Here is a 17,843-nt window from a genome sequence, read left to right as displayed (position 1 = left end):
AACAGATGTCTCAAACTCAAATGTGCTCGCGGGCCAATTTCCTACTTTTTGCTGGTAGTTAAATATTGACGAATACTTCGAAATCCCAAATGCTGTCGCGGGCCGTACAAAATGGTCTCAAGGGCAGCATGCGGCCCGCAGGCCGCGTGTTTAAGAGAGAGAGAGAGATATGATATTCTTTTTCGCCTGTACCATCAAGATGCTTTGACGACGGAGTTGCGATACGGCCCCATGAGGTCATCTAGTCTGCGCCCCCGTTTTTTTCTCCTCCATGCTATCCGAGATTGCTGAGCGCCTAGCAGGATAGCTGCGGATACCAAGTTTCGAGTCTTTGGTATGACCCGGCCGGGGATCGAACCCACAACCCGCTCGAGAAGCCGGACGCATAACCATTACACTATCTCGCTGGGTTGAGGCCTCTGTCCTAGTACATTTTGCATTGTGTTTAGTATTGGACCTATATATATGTGACGTGACATGGTTGTTGGAGATGAACTACAGTTTCCCGCATTCTTAACCTATTATCGAATACTTTCCATAAAATGCCTACACTTTTTAATTTGAGAGCATCATATTCTCGGTCATTTCTATGCTGCTATTAGATTTCAGCATTTTTTTTATCGCTGCAGTATACTTTCAGATTTTCCAATTGCAAACAATATCGCTTGGTGTCTTATCGTCACACACTGGAATGGATTATGGATTGCGAAGTGTTGGGTAGCAAAAACCGGATGCCCTTGCCAGCCTGCATCGTCACTGCTACTGCTATAAGACAGAAGTACTCTAGTGACGATGGACTGTATGTCGGTTTCAAATGGCCGACAGAAAACGAACTGTGATTAAAAACACTGCGGCTCTGCAATATAAGTCGAAATCAGTTCCGTATAGTGTACTTCAGCGAACTGTTCGCATTCTATATTCCAACAGTGGCTGCTGTGTTTCATACATTGCTACTTTGATTAATAATAAATACCAGACAATTGGAACATAGCTGGGGTATTACAACGTTAGAAACATGTGGAAGAAATTAATTGAGCTAGGAAGCTGCCTAAGTAGCACTGCAATACAAAGTCATTGGCAAAGAATAACAAAGATTATTATATCTCAGTCATGTTAGGGAACGCCGTTTTGAAAGTAATTCCTCTGTAAAGGGAGCTGGTTCTGGTGCTATGCTGACTGGATGCACATTTCTAGAAATGTTACTGCGGAAGTTCATGTCAGTGCGATTCTCAACAATTCGTCTCAAAAGCTCTCTCGCATAGTGGTTCGTCTTCTTTTTATACATGCTTTTCAAGATCCACTCTTTTGCTGTCCGAGAGTAAATTTTTTTGAATTGTAGAACACCTGCTTAAACAAAACACCTGCTTAAACAAATATATGGTAAGTAACTAACCAAGTACCTTGACTTGCAGACATGTCATGGACACAGCAAACCTTCTCGTGTCACTGCTTGAAACCTCCCAACATTCTCATTGTGATCCAGGACTGTCAGTTCGGTTCGTGCAAGCATCGTGTCATAAGTAAAATGAAGACGTTTAGGTGCAAATTTCAGTATGACGTTGTGATAAACTTCCAATGATCCTAAAAACGGAAGGGTGAAATTTAGTGATCTGACCAAGCTCCGATAACTAGTGTCATCATCATAGGCCTATAAGCAATTTTATCAGTTCAATCCACCACAAAAATGCAATACAATGAAAATAAAAGGATAGGAAAGTGTCGAAGCGACTTAGGGTAGTCTATGGAAACAGACACCAGGATTGTAATGATTCGACTCAAGTCACGATTTTCTGATGACTCGACTCGAGTCAATCTGTGTATTGACTCGACTTGGACTCGAGTCATTGCGCAAAACTTGAACCAAGTCATATGACTCGAGACTCAGACAGCCAAGACCAACATTCCATTGTAATTTGAAGAGCAGTACAGTAACCACCCTGTTTACATTCGATAGTGCCATGTAACGGGTTAAGAAATGACGCGCAGCCGCGACCGCTGGAACGTTCTGGTCCTGTGGAAATTTCAGTAAATTGAAGCTCCTTTACGTTGGCGTTCTAAAGAAAATGGTTGCGGCCAAAATGTTTCTTTATTTTTTTTTCTTCAATTTAAGACCACATCATTTTTAGAGCGCAGTGCCCCTTTAAGCTCCGGCGGGTATTTTTTTTAGTCATCCACCTGGCAATGTGGAGTAAAAAACGTTATTTTGAGCTCTGAGCGGAAAAGATGACCTTTTTTTTTAGTCATCCACCTGGCAATGTGGAGTAAAAAACGTTATTTTGAGCTCTGAGCGGAAATGACCTTTTTTTTTTTTTTTTTAGTCAACCGATCACAAAGTAGGGTAAATTAACCGGTTTTTGAGAATTTTACTCCGGTTTTGTAAGTTGCATATTTCTGAAAAAGTGTCCTCTTTTTTGATTTCCAAAATATGGTAAGCCTAGGCTATCAGCTCTCTCCATTCCTTCTATAGAAAGGGATCAGTGCGACAATATAGCTTTCGATCGAGACTGGATTCAGTAATTTTTGCGCTCTGGAAGGTAACTTTTCAATTGCCAGAAATACTACAGTCGCTTACGCAAAACAATTCTCCGGCCTCAGCGACAGCCTCAGCGAAGCGGAACGAAGCTCCAAAATCGGTCGTTGCCGTTCCATGTTTACATTCTATCATTCCACTGTCCAAGTGTCCATGCATTGTGCGATACCCGCAATATCTGATTATATCCACGGGCCCCGCAGTCATCATAGATATAGACATCCGAAATACTATATAGAAATATATAATTTCTTATGTAATGATTTTCAGAACTCTGAAATACTGCATTGTTAAATTAGTGGCAAGGAATTCCTACCGATTGAATGTATAGTGCCATACTTCTTTGAGAGATACACTTTCATTGTGTAACTGCGTACCGTACCGGCTATATCATGGAGAAAGATCTGTCTGAAATTAGCAACAAGCTCGTTGAAGCTACGATTGCCGCGAGTAATTCAACAACTGATATGAGTAATCGCATTCATAGCTAGCTGTAATATCTTCACTGTGGAATCAGAGTTGCTTATGTCCATTTTCACATTGTTAGAAAACCCCGGAATGGAATTGGTGGCAACGTCACGCAGGATTTTCTGTTTATTTGCCTTATTATTCTATACAGAAAAGCTCTCCTCAGGGCATCCCTAAAAGACGGAGAAGCGGAGGCAGCGGAGACAGCGGAGAGAGCCAAAAATGCCGATTCCTAAAAGACGGAGATAGCGGAGGAAGCGGAGAGCGGAGCTTTCGGTCATTGACCTTTATAGACACGCGCGACATAGCGGACGGATACTGAAAGCGGAGTTCGGGACCCAGCGAAATGGACATAGCGGACGGTTATATAATATAGAAAGCGGAGATCAGGGCGTATCGGAAGATGTTTCGAAGCAGTGGAGAATAACGGAGAAGTCAGCCATGCGAGTTCAAAGCCAATTTGGCGACTGATTGCCCGTCGATGAGATGACATAGCGGGCGGTTATATAATACAAGGAAAGCGGAGATCGGGACGTATCGGAAAATGTTTCGAAGCAGTGGAGAATAACGGAGAAGTCAGCCATGCAAGTTCAAGGCCAATTTGGCGACTGATTGCCCGTCGATGAGATGACATAGCGGACGGATACTGAAAGCGGAGTTCGGGGCCCCGCTAAATAGACATAGCGGACGGTTCTATGATATAGAAAGCGGAGATCAGGACGTATCGGAAGCAGACATGGGGTGATTACTTTATGAATGTAATCGATTGCGATTACGATTACTTCGGAATCACGCGATTACGATTACGATTACGATTACAGCAAAATCAGGAAGTAGTCGATTACGATTGCATTGAAAAAGTAATCACGATTACTCACGATTACATTTGTTTTGCTTAGGACTATAATCTTAAATGATACATGGGAAGGCAATACAAGGATTGTGATGAAAAGGCTTAATGAGATATCAACTTTCTTCATACATCTTGCGTCATTTGCTTATTACGTCATAATATATCAATTGCACAACTTTATAGTGCATGATTTATCGCATCCAACGATTTGCATTATTGCCAGGTCTTTACCTGCCGCGCCCCAAATTCCTTAATAGATTGGGGAGCGTGCTCGAAGGGGAATCAAAAGTATTTCGTAAACCAACATATATTATAGAGCATTTTCGAGAATTTAATTAATTCTTGTAAATGTTTTTCGAGCTTTGCGATTCAAATATCTCTAGTACAGGGGTCACCAACGCGGACCAAATGAGTCGTCCGCGGTCGCTGTAGTAGTGGTGGCTTTTGGGGTGGGCGAGGTGGGCGGCCGCCAGGGGGGCCGGCCGAAGGGCTCCCCTATTTGGATTATGCGCTTTTTTCAGGGATAATAACGAATAAACATGGAAATCCGTGTAAGGCACGAATAGGATTCCGTACAGATGTGTCAATCATCATCAAATCTCTGCATTTGTTAGAAACGTACCATATGCCGATAATCATCACGTCTCTGCATGCGGTAGAATTACTTAGTTTTAATGTCGTCTAACTTTGCACACATGAAAAAATAAACATGGCCGAATCCAGCACCTGGCCAAACCTTGATAGATAGATAATAATAACAGATGCGAAAGAGGGGTCTGGGGGGCGAAGCCCCCCATAAGTTACGGATAGATACTTATAGGGCGGCCCCCGGTAAGTCTCGCCCAGCCCCCCCCCCCCCGTTCGTATGGCCACCACTGCGCTGTAGCAAATATCCAAATGAGAGATTTGATAGTTGAAGCTCGTTTCATGTTTCATATGAGCAGCAGTTGAACATGGGTCGGCCGACGCCAAGGAACATATGAACGCTGTCGCTCGGGGCATTGCTTGTCTTCGCCCACGCGGCGGCTCAACGGGAATCTACATAGTTAATATTCCCGAGTCTAGACGCGGAGATCGGCGCTTCTGCGCGCACTGCAGCAACGCAACTGAGCTTGGAGGAGCTGGTGTGAGTCCCTGCGAGTGAGCGTTTTTTTCTTGGTAAGGGGCGGAAACCCGGCCCAGTGCTCTGATTGTCTTACTCTAAGTGAAGAAATCCAACTGAACATGGATAAACGACGGGACTAGGCTACGTGGTAACCCGTCGGTCGTCGCAATAATCAGTACACATTACACAAGAAGTAGCTTTTTGTTTCAAAGCAGTTGGTGACCCCTGCTCCAGTAGATAGCTGGGTTTGAAATGCATACCTGTTCCCCCCAAGAAAAAACATACATAGGCTATATTTTATGGGAACAAACAGGCATTTCGTAGCCGGTCATTACCGCGCCACGATCCCACAACACACCAAAACATATGAGCAGTTTCGGCCAACACGCAACTCCACGGGATGTGATACCAAAGAAATACCTTGGCCGAAACTTAGGATATTTTATTGTCAATAGCCGCGCTGAGTGGGCGGGACTAATAACTCCTGTCCTTCCAATCTGGTCCCACAATGCAAATGTCACCCGGCGCATCCACAAAGGAATAAAGCCATGACAATTTGTGTGTGCGTCTCACAAAAGATATTCTTTTAGTCTGCTACGTTTGGGCGAGTACAATATCTCGTGATTATACAACGGACTGGAGGTCGCGAATAAACAACATACAGTAATTATAACAACATACCAGATGCTATGAATATGAATTACGTGTCCCAGCTTTACAGGTAAATCTGACACTCAGGGCTCAGAGAGGTTATAAATGAATAGTAATATAATGCAATTACCAATATTATTGACGAAATTCACTTTTGAAAGTTGACCAACGGTTGAACAGGGGAATTGCTGTTTTGACTGAATTGCTGATTCTAGCTACAACCCACGCTAACATGTCAGGCTATATAAGCGGATGGTTATGGCGGCAGGTCCAAATGCTAAGTAACGAACTGTGTAATAACGATTGACGCCCGTTTCAAGTAGTTATATGAGAATAAGATATGGTTAACATAAAAATTCTGCCTTCAACTTAATACATATACAGCGAGCTGCTGTTACGAGAAACGGCTAAGCACGGCTAGGTTATGATATATATCAGCAGCTGTTTATTTGTAATGCTTCGTTGTGGAAACTGCAATGTCTTATTCGACGATTACAAAATTCCGAATCTTCGTCAGGGGCACGTGCGTACGTAGGCCTCCTGCTCGCCAAGCAGCAATGGCAAACTGCGTTTAACTAAGCACAACTAAACATTAATACATAAGTTACTATTTGAAACGATAGGCAGAGTGGTGATCAATATCCTGCTGCGAGGTAGCGGCTTCTGTAGTGTATTGATAACCTGATATACACCACGGGAGGTGTTCTTACAATCACACTACAATGTCCATCGCATGTCTGTTTACTATTTGTGGATACTTGTTACGCAATGACGAGCGGAGCTAATACTTCTGACGTAATAATGAGTCAGTGGCGTTTTAAAACAGACGTTTGTGCTAACGCTAACGTGGTATATTATCTCATTCTTGTTCACGAATATTCAGTTTATGTCATAGTCCTTGTACAAACAAAAAGTAATCGTTCATTCACAAACAAATCGATTAGATATGGGAAGTAGTCGACTACGATTACGATTACTTCGGATTTTTTTCGAATGTAATCGATTGCGATTACGATTACTTCGAAATGCTGTAATCGTCGTAATCGATTACGATTACTAATCGCGATTACCCCATGTCTGATCGGAAGATGTTTCGACTATCGTCATGTGTATTTAGGGATTCGAACTAACTTTGCCAATATTTTGATTTTTTTAAAATTACTTATCCACATGAGTCGAGATGTCGTTAAGTAAATTATTTTCAGGTATTAATCATTACGAAAAATTCACGAAGCTCCGATACACTATATTTTAATTTTAAAAAATTAGTAATCCACATGAGTCGAGATATCCTTAAGTAAATCATTTTTAGGTATAATTCATTACGTGGCTTCTGTAAATCATATGCACGGTTTTATGCGGACATATTAAAATCCAGACTATGTATTGATAATAACTTGCTTCCGAGAAATAAACAACAGTCATTATACAAATTCGCTAGATATTCTATTATGTGTATTTTCGCGGATAATATGAGCTCTCAGATAACACTCATCAACGTTGAACTATGCGCAGTATTATGGCAAAATATTAAAATTCTACATATATTTCGCGCAATCAATTTATGTGTATTAAAGACTATATATGATACACAAGACCTCTGTAAATAGTGAGAAATCGCATCATCACTAATTAATTAATGTTCATTTATTTCGAAAAAAGAGCACAATAGGCTTTATCAGAAATAGCGTTAACGTCACAAACGCATCCAGCACGGCCAGACGGCATGAAACAACGCTTTCGCTCGATTCTTGTAGTCACCACATTTCATACGATTCATTCTTTTTCATGTCACTAAAATAAAGGTAATTAAATCGACAGTGAAACGTCGCCGGCGTCTTATAACGTAATAATGTAAGCTGCATCAGGTGCTGCTATAATGTTGATAGCGAATATAGTAGGTAGAAAGTCCACGTCTGGACACCTGTAACCAGGTGCGCAAACTAACGTAGTAAAACGCATAACAGAATGCACGCAAAAGTCGATATTGCTTTGTGATGATTTTGATGTTATTCCATACCGATTGGGAAGATAGCACTCCTAATTTCATAACTAACTACATAATCCCTAGTAACGTAGTCAGACGCATAACGGAATTTACGCAAAATCGGTATTGCTCTGCGATAATTTTGATCACTATGTTTTTGATAATATAACTTGCTTCCGAGAAATATATAACATTCATTATATGTTAGATGATACTTTGCCTTGATATTCTATTATGTATTTAGGGCTAATGCGACATCACTATGTTGGCGACAGGCCTGATTTGAACACACCAATTTTGCGAATTTACCATCTTGCTTTCTATAAATAACATTCATATTACCCATAAATTTCGAAAACTATGATGTCTATGCAAGGCTATATTCGCCAGATAATATTAATATGTGTATTTGGACTTTGTATTTTAGCGGATAACATGAGCTCTCAGATAACACTCATCAACGTTGAACTAGGCGCGGTTTTATGATGATATATCAAAATTCTACACATCATCACTAATTAATTAATATAAAGTGCGATTTTGGGCGCAGACAGACAGGTCTCTGCATTTCACGACCTAATATGAACGGGCACTACAACTGAATAGGGCTTCATTCGAATACCTGCAAGTTTACTTTGCATGTCGAGTATAAGGATAATTTAATCAGCACTAAAACGCTAACGGACTCCGCAGGCGCACAATTCTTGGCGTTATAATGAAACAAACTTTTCGGTGCAGGCACGCGATTCCTAACTCGCAGTCACGGTTTCTACAGTTCCACATTTTACGACTTTTATTTTCATTAGACGCATACAAGCGACTCCCAAGGTCGGGGCTATGAAAACAAATCAAGCATGAGTATGTGATTCTAAGGTTGTACCAATCCCCAACCTCAGGGGATTTTGATGATGTATTAAAATTCTACGCACATCTCTGATCTCACCTGAGCTATGTCTTGAAGCCTACGGGACTCTGCAAATTGTTTCGATTAATTCTGCCCGTTTTAATTTAAAATAAGGAAGTCCATTTCACTCAATGTATCGATGCCTACGGTACTCTACATAATTTTCTGATTAATTCTCTCTATGTTAATTTATCATAAGAAAGATGATTTGACTCCAAAAGTACGAAATACTTGTTCGCTTGAGGTAAGCCGCAGCGCTTGGAGTGGAATTTTACGAGGTATGTGGACTCATTTCGAAGGGCCCTATGCCATACGAGCATACTTTACGCTCCAATTCGATCCCCACACATTCCATATAATTACTAACATAACCATTGAGTACCAGCCTTGAAATTTTGCGTAGTACTAGATGCATGTATACAATTTCATGACATCCGACAGTACGACGGAGACTATCAAAATATCGAAAGAAGTCCTCTATTCTTCTCTGAAATAATCAAGGTTTTATCAGGACTTCCCTTCATATAAACTCCAGCAAAATCACTAATAACCTCTCAAGTTTACTCAAGTAACTCTAATTTTATACTCGAGTACTAAATCCCTATTTTCCGCAAGCATGATAGAGGCTATCGCTCGATACTCAACGATTCGTAATTCTGCTGGAATACAAGTACAATTAGGGATGTAAAAGTAACTAATATAGCCTAGGTGGTTATGTTTGTAGATTATTAACACTTCTTCTTATCGGTTTTTCAGGAGAAACTATACCTACTTTTAGGACTTTATATTTTGAAGTAGTTTGAGGTTACGTTTGTTTCACCTTGACAAGTGCTATTATCAAAAACTGATTTTACCAAACTCTTACACTTTTGCTAAACTGCTACACTGAATCTTGTAAAGTAGATATAAAAGGAAAACGATTAACATAAGGTAAGCGAGAAGCACGCAAGTTTCGATTGCATACAAATACCACAAACTGTGTTAACTCGTACTTTTCGAGAGTACCCAAGTAGGTTTTTTGCCTACATGCACCAAATACTCTCAAGTCCTTATGATGTTGGAGTACATCAACTTCATGATAGCTACAGTATTTAACAGAAATAGACCTAGAGTACTAACGTTTTACTTACTCGGAAATGACTACCTTATTTTAAAGGATTCCTCGCTCGAAGCGAGATTTTATGTGGTTTTGGATAATATCAAAGATGTAGGCTCCATTTGAAGGGTACTTCGTAAAACTCAAATATTGCGCAGTGAGAGTTCGCAAATTCTCGAAGTATTTTTGTTATTTCTATTGCGATAAGTCATTCTGCAGCGCGAAATGCGTCACAGGATATAAATGAAACTGGCACCACTCATCAACACCACTGAAAACAGTACATTTCAACATTTAGTAGCAGTAAATTTCTAGTAAAGTACAAGAAGTGATGATTCCCGAGTGAGTTAAAAAATAAGTATTGAATGTATAGTTTACCCGAAAACCGAAAACTCTGAAATAGAAGTAGATGCATTGTAAATAGTTAATCACTTGATAAAGTATAGTGCAAGCAGATAAAACCTATACTTGAGTACTACAAAATGCACGAGTACTTCGCTATCGACTCCCTCCGCGTAAAAAGTGACTACGGTTTAAGAATACTTTTACCGATACTTGACAGTTTCAGTTTTAGATAAAATTCGGAAACCAAGTAAGTTCATAAACATAAGCGAATTAAATGAATTTACTCGAATGTACTATGCCGCGCTGATAAGATTAATTATAATATAATCATCGTGTTACAGTGAATTTTCTAGCGGAGAAAATCTTTAAAATCCGGCTGGCAATTGGAAATTCAGAGTCCGAAAATCCGGCTGGTGAATGTCCAGGTCGAAATCCGAAAAAATTCTGCCAGAACAATGCTAATTAATGATATATCAGCAAAAAAATCCGGCTAAAATCGGACCGTCACCCCAAATTCAAAATACGGATCTATTCCGGCCAGGTAAAAAATCAATAAAATCCTACTCCGGCTCCTGATTCCTGAACCGGACTCAGGCCATCCCTGGACAAAGTCACTCAACTATGTCAACGTTCTAAATTGCTGTGGTGATAGGTTGCCATGCTAACCACCGTAGTAAAAAAACTTTGCTGTGACAATGCTTTTGGGTGATGGCGGCTACTTTAGCAGTGTGCTTTTTATGCCGTTGTTTCATTGGAAAACTATGGTAATTCATTACCCTATTGCAGCTTAAATGCGTAGTGCTGTGTAGTTTATTTACATACATGCATAGTTCTATAAGCACGGCATCACGGACTGCTGGTGCCTTTATTATAACTGTAGCATGGATATTGGATATGCTCGATGACAGTTTAGACGACGAGAGTACAATGGCTGTGACAAGGCAACACTTGGCAGACACATCGGATTCATTCCAAAAATATGCAGATAAGGAATTTGGTCACTGATGCAGATTTTTGAAGGGAACTACATTGATTCTATTGAGCATCATTAAACACAGCCCATGGTTGATGTAATTAATCTGCGGACTGCGAATTTTCGCGACGATAACTTGCAACGAATACATTCTGGCTTGTTTGGCATCAGCCAGACAACTGCATGCCAAAGCATCTACTGCAGTGACTGCACTGAAGTTCCCGATGTCATCAGTTGCATTCATGGTACCGATATTCCGATAACATAACTAATGCCAGGAAGCATTCACGGCATCCAAAACTAATTCTCCAGTTCCTGGTATTGACTTCACCCCTAAGGAAGCTACGGAGGTTGATATGTGAAGTTGAATCCGCGCTTACGCAAGAGCTTATTCTGAACATCTGATCAATACATACTTCTGATCATGTTTATTGGAAAATTAGATGACAGAAATAATTTGCTGCTATATCACAATAAAAAATGAAGAATCTTTTTTGCATGACGTGGCATAATGGTAGAATGGAAGAATCAACTCTAAATTTACGCTGCATATAATTAATAAGGAAAGAAATTGACCGATCTGTGAAATGAAATTATTGTAACTTGGTAGGGGGGTGGAATAACGTATTTCAATATAGAAAAATGGCATGGCAGACAATGCTTGTTATGATTCCTTCCTTTCCAAGTTCCAATCAACGTTTTCTATTTTAACTCATGCTCTTTCATACGGATTTGGAATTCTTGTTTTCTCAAGAATCTTTTTTCATGCTGAATCTGGGCCTGCATCAGCTGAGCTCCTATGTCATCGCAGCTCCTTTTACAAGGTTGGGATTTTCCGTCTAAAATAAAAGAAGTGCATATTATTTCTATGAGCTACCTGCCATTCACTAAAAACTGGTATTTTGCAACCAGTTGATCACAAAGTGCAAAACCGATATCCAACTCCTTCACCGATAACCTCCCCATATTAAGCCGATATTAAAAAGATGTGGGAAATGCACATTTAAAAAACTTTAGAGCATTTATTTCAACAGCTTTACAGCCATGGCCGGTAGGGTGGAGTGAAAATAACTTCTTTTTAAATCGAAAAAAAGGGGGTTCTTAAATCCCGACAAAGTCAAAGTCGTTCGCTGGCGTTGGACGCTGGTCCGTCGAAAAGGAAGATATAGGCTACGTAGCATAAGTAACCCTAGCCCTGCGTTATACTGGGTAAGTCTCGATATAGTATGCATCTTGATTAGTACAATTGAAAGGTTAGCAAAATGTACCATAGTAATTATCCTTCATTATGGTCGGCGCCGCCTGGCCTATTCTCAGAGGAATCACCTGCAACAAGGCATTCGGACGATCCAAATTACAAAATCAAAGGTAATTGCAAACTCCTGGCAATAATAAATTTTCATATAGGGCAAATAAATTGTGGTCAGTGTCAAAATTGGATGTGGGTCAAAGATCCTGATCATAACGATGCGTTAAAGATATTTACATTCAAATTTTACTGACACATGTAGGGTACCTAGTAGGCCTACTTGTAGTCATAGGCACCGACTTACGCTGCACCACCTCGTGACCATATTTACGAGGTGGCTGCCACCTCGTACAAAATGCTCAAACGCCTAAGTGATCTGTGACCAGTAATTAGTAATCAGGCGCATCAATGCGACCTTGTTAAAGACGTCTTCGATTTCGATATGCGCGTGTGCCAGGCTTGTAGCCACGGGTGTTTCGGGGGTTAAAATTTCCTATTTGAAACACGGTGTTTCTCGCGGCTGATTTGCGAGAAACGTGTTTGTCAATTAGGGAGAAAAGTCTGTGATGATCTCCCGCTGAGATGGTCACTAAATTAGGTCATTCATTCTCGTGCGCGTGGCTGGTCGCTAGCCCGATTTATCGCGTATCGAGCTAGCCTGATTCCTCAGGCTTGATCAATCGCATCTGCATTGGCCGCTTCGCCCTGGTGTGCACGATATCATCGCTGGCCTACACAATAGCATCTGCAATAGGCCTGGTGCGAAAGCTATCATTGCTGGCCTAACTATTGCGTCTTGGGCATAACATGCTTTGGCTTTTATCTTTCGCTGGTTTGGAGACAATGCGGTCGCGTTTACGCTAATTAGTGATTGTTTTATGTCATATTGACTAAAAAGCGAAATCGCGATACTCAGTAACATCGAATCGCTGCAAATAGACTTTAACATGCGTAATTGATTCCCGCTAATACTTGAATAAACGATCAGAAAATGTGTATCATGGCTCAAGTTCTGAAAGACGACTAAGGTTTGAAAGCGGTGCCATCAAGTTCAGATTTCCGAAAACTGTCGCCGAGACTGCGTAATACGCGCGCGTATTTAATTGTTCACCAGATATCAGGGACTGACAGCACTCCCGGACTCTTTGGCAAGCTTATCATACGCCTATAATCGTCCATACGAAGAGATTATATGATCGCCATTTACACATGTACTTGACCCGAATTAAATTGATGTCATATTGATAAATTTGAAAAAAATCCAAGTCCCCCTAATTTTTTGACTGGCTACGCGCCTAGCGTGTACTGAGAAGCACCATCCTAGATCTCCTATCCCTACCAGGCGCCCAAACAGACGTTCTGCTTTTCTGAAATCCAAATTATGTGCACCCATATTCATTTACAAAACCATTCATGAGCTAGCTAGCTTCGTAATAGTCTTGGTAATATAGGAGCGTGAAATTGGAGGGTGTGTGCCTGCAAATTGGAATTCATGATTCTGATTAGAATACTCGCTTTCTCATTTGTCATCATCCAATCATCCATATTACTTGTTATTGACTGGATACATTCTTACTCCGAAATTGTCACACAAAGTCATTTTTCAGTGTTCCTTTCATTATGAACGTGCAGTAGGCCATGCCATGTCAAATATTAATGCATCACAATACTCTGGGTGGCACAAATAATTCGATTCGTTTGAACGACGATCAACTTGATTGCTGAATGTACCGTTACGCTTATCGAGAACAACAATATCGAATACTAAACTATTAGGCATTAGGCAGACATCGGATTTCTATTGATAAGATCGTGGCATGCGCCCGGAAGTGGAATTAATTCTAGCCCAGGGGTGGCCAACCTGCGGCCGTAGAGGCAAATTTGTGCGGCTATCAACAAGTAATTTAAATAGTATGTGTTGGTGGCCTCCGACACACAAATTGAATTTGCAAATTGACCAATGTACTCCGAAATGCTTTGCGAACCTATATCGGGAAATGCAGCAATGCCGCCCAAATCACTGTTTTAATCAGCAAACAATTGCCGAGATGCGAGTTGGTCGATGCGAAGCAAGAAGCCGCAATAGACAATTACTGATTGGCTGCGCGATTTCACGTTTGTAATCATCATTATTGTCTGCTTGAAATATTCGAGAGTTGTCGTATGTTACTTGGCAGGCGTAGTGTATTTCGTTACTCACGCGGCGCTTTGTGCGTGAATAACATTGATGCAATTCCAGATTCTCAGTGACGTAAATTCTGATTTTTGTTCGCAGCGCAGGCCGCAGTACTCACTTTCGAATGATCGTACTGTTTTAAGATTCCATTTAATAACTCGACTGCATGGTTTGATATTAATGAGTGCAGGCCGATTTAAAACGACACGGGAATGGTTTAATGCTGCGCAGTGCGCATATAGCAGCGGCATGTAGTAAAGTGCGTTTAGTGCGACGATGACGTCATCGACATGGAACAATTATGACGTCACAACACTTCGACACCTCGTAAAAAAATTAAAGTTGGCGCCTATGCTTGTAGCGCAATTGATATGCACTGTAAGAGCAAAGTTGTTGAAGAATGGGATTTTGGATTCATTTTGAATTACCCACAGAAACACTTTTTAATCCAGAATTTTATACCCCAAAGACTTCGCTGCTACGGGTTGGAATAGAACAAAAATTGTTGGCAATATTTGTCTAAAATAAATGCTGTATAGCATATTTAGCTCAATTTCCACACACAGAGGCGAAGTTTTTAGAGTAGCAAAGTTTGGATTTTAAAATAGTAGCATTTATAAGAATATGGACTATGATTGATGGAAACGTAGAAAAACTTCCAACCACCACTTCTGACTGTTACGTACCTGGAATGGGTGTCCGGACAATACCGAGAAAACCATTACCGAGAATTGACACCACCGAGAACGGACATTACCGAGAATGGACACCACAGAGAATGGACGCTACCGAGAATGGACACCACAGAGAATGGACATTACCGAGAATGGACACCACGGAGAATGGACATTGCCGAGAATGGATATTACCGAGAATTGACACCAAAGAGAATGGACATTGCCGAGAATTGACACCACAGAGAATGGACATTACCGAGAATTGACACCACAGAGAATGGACATTACCGAGAATTGACACCACAGAGAATGGACATTACCGAGAATGGACACTACCGGGAATGAACATTACCGAGAATTGACACCACCGAGAATGGACATTACCGAGAATTGACACCACAGAGAATGGACATTACCGAGAATTGACACCACAGAGAATGGACATTACCGAGAATTGACACCACAGAGAATGGACATTACCGAGAATGGACACTACCGGGAATGAACATTACCGAGAATTGACACCACCGAGAATGGACATTACCGAGAATTGACACCACAGAGAATGGACATTACCGAGAATTGACACCACAGAGAATGGACATTACCGAGAATATTGACAATACCGGGAATGGACATTACCGTGAATGGACATTACCGAGAATGGGCGTTAACGAGGATGAACACCGCCGAGAATGGACACCACCGAGAATGGACATTACCGAGAATTGACACCACAGAGAATGGACATTACCGAGAATTGACACCACAGAGAATGGACATTACCGAGAATGGACACCACAGAGAATGGACATTACCGAGAATTGACACCACAGAGAATGGACATTACCGAGAATTGACACCACAGAGAATGGACATTACCGAGAATTGACACCACAGAGAATGGACATTACCGAGAATATTGACAATACCGGGAATGGACATTACCGTGAATGGACATTACCGAGAATGGGCGTTAACGAGGATGAACACCGCCGAGAATGGACACTACAGAGAATGGACATTACCGAGAATATTGACATTACAGAGAATATACATTACCGAGAATGGCCACCACCGAGAATGGTCATTACCGAGAATATGGACAATAGCGAGAATGGACATTACAGAGAATGGACACCACCGAGAATGGCCATTACCGAGAATGTATATTTCCGAATATGAAGAATGTCGTGAAATCTAAAACAGAAAATACCTAATATCAGGACGTTGGGATCAATGTTATTTATAGTTGTTACGCGCTGTTGTCCAAGGGACCGCGCTGTTGTCCAAGGGACCGCGCAGTGAGTTGGGGAGTGCGCGCAGCCTCGTGAAAAATTAGAGAGTGATGCACATATGATTTGTGTTTGTGCAATGTGCAATGTGCATATGCATAACATGCGTGCATTATAGTCATTGTGCACATGAGACAGGACAGAAATGTGGTAATCTAACCCGTTTACTGTAAAATGTCTCGTACTACTTTCTGCCACCGATAAGGTGATAAGCGTCGCATCGTTTCCTTCTCAACAATTAACAAATAATAATAACAATATGCTGCTGGAAGGGGAAGGTGCAGAATAGCCTTATAAGGCTTTCTAAGTCGGGCAAAGTAAACATTATTGAGAGGACATTACTGGTAGCCTAAAGCCAACCGTTTACTGAAAATGACTAAGATGCATCAACCGAAAATGTAGGCCATGATCCGCCTAGATCCCCTTTTCGAGATTTGAAAGAATTGATGCCTTCTTGCTTCATACCAATCACAGCAGCTCGATGAGTTCCGCTAGTATTACAGATAGCCTATCCGTTTCTTTGAAGAAAACTATTATGTCATAGTTTGCCTTTTCGCTGGCAAGCAGATAAAACGAATTGAGATACGAATCACAGCAGGTTGATGGGTTATTAGAGGTATCCATGCCAGAGAAGCGACGGAATTCCTTATCGAACCATAGTTTCTTTAGGGGTTCTTAATCATATTATGCTCTTTTAAGATTAGAATCACAGCAGGTTATTACAGATTTGTGCGCCAGTGAAGCGAAATTATTCAATGTTATGCCGTAGTTGGAATCATCACCACACCAATGTGGAGTGTTCGAGACAATCAGCTGATTTAAAACCAACCGTATCGGTAAATCACATGCTTTACGCCTAAAAGTCATGACAGGTGTTGGTCAGCTAAGAGAGGTGGACGGCGAAATGGCAGAACAATCAGGACCTAATGTATTAGCAAAATACATTACTTCGACGCGAGGAAATAAGTTAGTCGCTGTTGGCGAGTTCGTATTTAAGAGAATGAAAGTTTCGAATGGTACTTCGTACTGGATATGCAGTTTATGCACGCATTATGACAAAAAAAATGTCGGTGTTCATTGAAAGTCCTTGAAGAATCAGAGCCACCAATCGTTCTGAAGCAATCTCAAGAACACAATCACTGTGCTACGTTTGGCATAGTAGAGGCAAAAGAAATGGTTCAAAGGTATGATGTTATTTCATTATCGTTTTATGGGAAATGTATTCACGTCTAGCCAGACCAGTGGTTCTCAAACTGCGGTCCGCGAGACAATTTTTCGAGACCGCGAAACACGTTCCAACAAATTCACTAATAATTTTGAGTTTCCTGTTTGCTATTTCGGCTCGTTCGTGAATCGCGCAATACCGTTTGTGAACCGAATGCATAAAGAGTAGTGATCAACCGTTTTCGGGGGTTGGATTTGAATTTGAAATGGTTGAATGTTATTCACAAAACTAGTCGCTGGAATTAAATATATGAAAAAGGAAAAATCCTGATAAACGGCGGTAAAGTCAAATGATTCAATAAATAGTTTG

The 17,843-nt window shown here is 41.0% G+C and overlaps 1 protein-coding gene across 1 annotated transcript in view; it reads left to right on the top strand.

Moving 5' to 3' along the window:
• The window catches only part of LOC145448434 (Golgi-resident adenosine 3',5'-bisphosphate 3'-phosphatase-like), a 253,019-nt gene that overhangs the window by 45,930 nt on the left and 189,246 nt on the right, over positions 1-17,843 (top strand). The window lies entirely within an intron of this gene.

This window comes from Botryllus schlosseri, chromosome 10, assembly GCF_051294905.1.
Source record: "Botryllus schlosseri isolate E-star chromosome 10, Bs_hap1, whole genome shotgun sequence".
NCBI lineage: Eukaryota > Metazoa > Chordata > Ascidiacea > Stolidobranchia > Styelidae > Botryllus > Botryllus schlosseri.
The sequence above is the reverse complement of the archived record's forward strand: the minus strand, read 5'-3'. Positions and strand labels throughout refer to the sequence as shown.